This window comes from Medicago sativa, chromosome 8 (genome assembly GCF_051527215.1).
Source record: "Medicago sativa cultivar Bolivia chromosome 8, Bolivia_mono, whole genome shotgun sequence".
Lineage (NCBI taxonomy): Eukaryota > Viridiplantae > Streptophyta > Magnoliopsida > Fabales > Fabaceae > Medicago > Medicago sativa.
In genome coordinates, this window is record NC_140756.1 from 42,223,047 (window position 1) to 42,227,475 (window position 4,429).

The window sequence follows — 4,429 nt, forward strand, 5'->3', positions numbered from 1 at the left end:
TTGACGAAATGTATATGCGGTATCTCTCTACCTTGTCTATATGGCCTCAGTTTGTTTTATCAACGAATAAATCCAAAGGGGAAGATTGTTGGGTATTTGAGTATTGGCTTTATTGTTGCTAAAACAAATATCCATGTTTGTGATGTTGGATGCAAAGTCCAACATGTTTTAGGCATTTCTGTAAGACGTTGGATATGATGTTCCAACATCCTGGCACGGTCCAGTGTGCCTGGTTTTATGCCTATTTGTACGCGCGCCTCTTCTTATTAAGGAAACCTCGTTTTCATATCTTAGTGGCTAAGCAACGCGCATATCTGTACAGAATCAGATCGCTTGTGATTTCCTAAGATTGTGTTATTTAATTAGGGAAGTTTTGGAGGTGATCAGGACGTTCCTAATTATGTGCCTACAAATTAGAAGTTTCCTTTTCTGGTTTTGTTGTTCATGAAATGGATCACCGATTGTTCTGAAGCCCAACAAGTTGTTCTGACCCGGTATTGCTTCAGTATAAATAGAAGACTACAAGACCTAATTCATTCACCGAAGCCGCCGCACTAAAAATGTAGACTTTTAGGGTTTTGAGTCTTTGTGTGTTCTACTCTTGTATCTGTCGATGCAAGTTTAATTCTGATTATTTGTGAGCCTTTCTTGTATCGTTTGTGATACATGTTAAGGAACTAGATCGAGTTGTAAACTCATATGTACTACACCAAAGTTGTGAAGCACGATTGTAGGTAGATTGTTTTGAAGGTAACTTCATATTTGACTGAGTCTGTAATCTGATAGGTTACAGGGGTTGTGACTGACTGTTGTGGGGAGTGAGATGGGATCTCAGATCTAGGAGTTCCTAGGTTGAAGTCTAGACGGCTAGGTCCTAGGTAATATAGTGCAAACGTGGTTTGCTGAGAGCTATTGAATATGGACTACACTAGTGGATTTCCTTTCTGGCTTGGTAGCTCCCAGATGTAGGTGAGTTGTGCCGAACTGGGTTAACAATCCTTCTGTGCCTTTTACCTTCTTGTCTTTTATTTTGCTATTCGTTTATGTTTACTGCTAAAACGATGTTGGAACATTAAACGGAACATCTGCTTTCTGTGTATCTGGAATTGAAACATCACATAGAACAGCTTCTAACTAACGCGCTAAACATTCAACATCTATTATATTTGTCTTGATCTGTCTGTTTTCTGCTAGCTCGATGTTAAAATATCCTACTTAACATTCTGTTCGTATCTGATGATCGTATAAAACATAAGAAAGCTAGCTTACCGGAATTTCAAATTTCTCTAAAATCATATAAATCACATAAATCTTATAAATCACACTAATCATATAAATATATTCTAAAACTCGTTAAAATAATTAAATAATCGAAACGGGCGTTACAGGCTCACTTGGATAGCACCAAGAGAGAACCCAATTTCCCCTTATAATTCGACAAAACTATGTTATGAGGTTTTAGATCTGCATCATATTTCCCAATCCTCTTAAGTAGAGATTGAGGCATTAAATTCACCGCAGCACCACTATCTACCAATACCTTGTTGACTCTAATGTTATCAACTTTGGCTTGAATGAACAATGGTTTGAGATGGCTTTTCATAGAGCCATTAGGTTTTTCAAATATGGTGTTTTGTTGGTTACCATAACCATAATCTGTCACATAGCAACACATGGATTTATATTTCTCCATGTCTTCAGGATTATAATCTTATTCAGATTCTTCGACTTCAGATATCACATCATAGTCTGTGGGTAAAATAAAAACCACATTGCATATGACGTCAAAATCTGGTTCTGAATCCATGAAGTCTGAATCCATCTCATCAACTCCAGTAGAATTTCCTTCAACATGGGGAAGAGACAATCTTTCTTTTACTAGTCTTCTAACCGTTTCGACCAGTTTTTCTTTAGGGTCAACCTCTTTCTCTTTAGCTCTTGCAGCAATACCCTTTTTGGATCTTTGATACCTCCTCCATTGAGTTCGAGTCATAGGATTTTTGCCTTTGTAATTATTTCGATAGGCATATTTGTTTGACTCGTCTGGATTTTCAGTATCAGTGGTGACGTTTTTAGAAACATCATTACTAGTATTGCCTTTCACCACATTATTCTTTCCGTACTGAACATTCTGATGGGTCGATTGAACCCATTTCTATACAGGTGCCTTAGCATAGGGCACATAAGCTCTATCTCGACCATATAACTCTTAGTAAAAGAGAACTTTGGTCTATGATCAGCAGACCATTTTCATCTTTTCTTAGATTCTTGAACAACACGTTCAAGGCTTTTAGTAGCCTCTTTGTCAAATACTGAACTACACCTGGGGCATAACATTACCTCAGAGTTCTTCAATCTACAACGATTGAGGAAATCAATCAGCTCCTTTTCAGCCGTGGGATAAGCTGCTTTTGCCTTCTCACCGAACTGGAGTTCTGGAGTGATTTCGTCAGCATCCTTGGGATTTCCAGAAACTTCTACCATCTGATATTCAACAACATCATCTTTTGCTTCGACAAATAGTTTTTCAACAGTATCTGCAATGGCTTCCACTACGTTGCAGCTTGCAAGTTCTGTGTACATTGCGTTGACGTCTTTTAATGGATCACCATGCATATGGGGTTTTGCTTTATCTCCAAACCTCAGCCTACTTTCGTTTAGACCACTTTGCACTAAGTCCCTAAAAAGTACACAATGTGAAGTCTTGTGACCCAAAAAATTATTATATTTACAATACCCTCTCTTTTTACGTCTAGTGGTGGGATTTTTAAACTGTTAGGCACCGCCACTTGACCATCAGCAACTAAGAGATCAAAAATCGCATCACATTTGGTTACATCAAACGTGTATGTTCTGGGAGTACATCTATCATTTTGTGTTTCGACAAGTTTTTCCCATCGGATGGCCTTAAAACTTTACATGTATAAGGAGGCCTTGGTTTTAATTCAGCAAAATTAATTTCACCGTCTTCAACATCTTCATAGGATATGTCAAATTCTTGGTCGCTTTCATTTGTATCTACAAAAGCAACCTTTTCTCTTCTGAACTTGTGAGTTCTAGCTTTCTCAGCCTTCAGTCTTTCGACCTGTTGAACTCTATCGGCCAGTTGGGTCATATCTCTCAAGTATTGAGTGTCTAATTTCTTCCTAATGGAATAATCCAAGCCACCAGCGGCCATTTCGACTAACTCACGTTCAGGGACTTGAGTAAAACATCTTGCCTTTAACAATCTGAATCTATTCAAATAATCTTCGACAGATTCAGTCGATTGTCTTCTCAGACTCGCTAACTCCTTTAGACTTATCGTAGATTAGCCCATGTAAAATTGTTCATGAAATAGCCTCTCTAATTGAGTCCAATGTTGAATGGAATGCGGTGCAAGCGTGGTAAACCACGTAAATGCATTCTTTGTTAAAGAATTTGGAAAAAAAAAACTTTAATCTCAAATTCTCATTGTTTGCAATATGTCCTGCTTTTGTTAAATAATGTGATATGTATTCGACAGTAGATTCGCTGGTATCACCGACAAAAGTTTAGTTTGTAGAACATATTCCGACAAAGAAGATACAAAATTTGGTCTATGTAAACCTATGTTTAAACCATTTTGAACCATGATATTTTCAACCAAAGTGGCTATATTATTTTGTGCTACGAAATTTTGTTGTTGGACATTTCTAACAAGTTCGTGTGCATCATGATTTCTACTTACCAAAATTACTTCTAGCTGTACTTGCACCATTCGGTCGACTGGTTGAGGTCGAGGCACGGGTTGTTGTCTTTGAACAGTGGGTTAGAAAATTTGCACAAGTCGAGTAATTTGGGCTTGAGGGATATTTTGGATCTGAGGGATCTGTTGATAGACAGTTTGTGGAGGGGTGAAGAAATCTGCTATTCTCCCCATTTGAGAGGCTAATGCTTGGTAACCCTGATTAATGGTTTGAATCAAAGGGTTAAACACCAAACCAATTTGTTGTGTCAGCAAATTAACCATCTCATGATTGGTCTCATCCATTTGTTTCCAAAACAACATCATCGACTCTGTAGTTAAGGTTGGTAGAGCGCTTCTGCCAAAATGCTAGAACTTGAAGGACTATTTGTATTAAATGGTGTAAATGGATTTGCAAGTTCTGTAAATGCAGGAATATTATATAAATTTGCCATCATTGAATTTGGCATACCGTATGGTTGATCCCTATAACAGTTCTGCGTATTTATGACCCTATCATCAAATCTAGTCCTAACTTGAGCGTTAGGAGAAGTAAGGACACTTGTAGACACAGGTACACCAGCAGTAAATGGTGGCACGAAGGTCCCCATTTGTGGTTGTGTCATTTTGGCGGTTACCGTCGGAGTGATTATGGGAGCGGTTACTCCCATGTCCGTCGAAACCGACATGACCATGGTTGCCCCAAGGCCATTGGTACACTTG

At 38.3% G+C, this 4,429-nt stretch overlaps 1 pseudogene; it reads right to left on the reverse strand.

The window, feature by feature from the left end:
- Positions 1-1,711: 1,711 nt before the first annotated feature.
- LOC146899249 (uncharacterized) lies at positions 1,712-4,012 on the reverse strand (annotated as a pseudogene).
- Between the last annotated feature and the right edge of the window lie 417 nt (positions 4,013-4,429).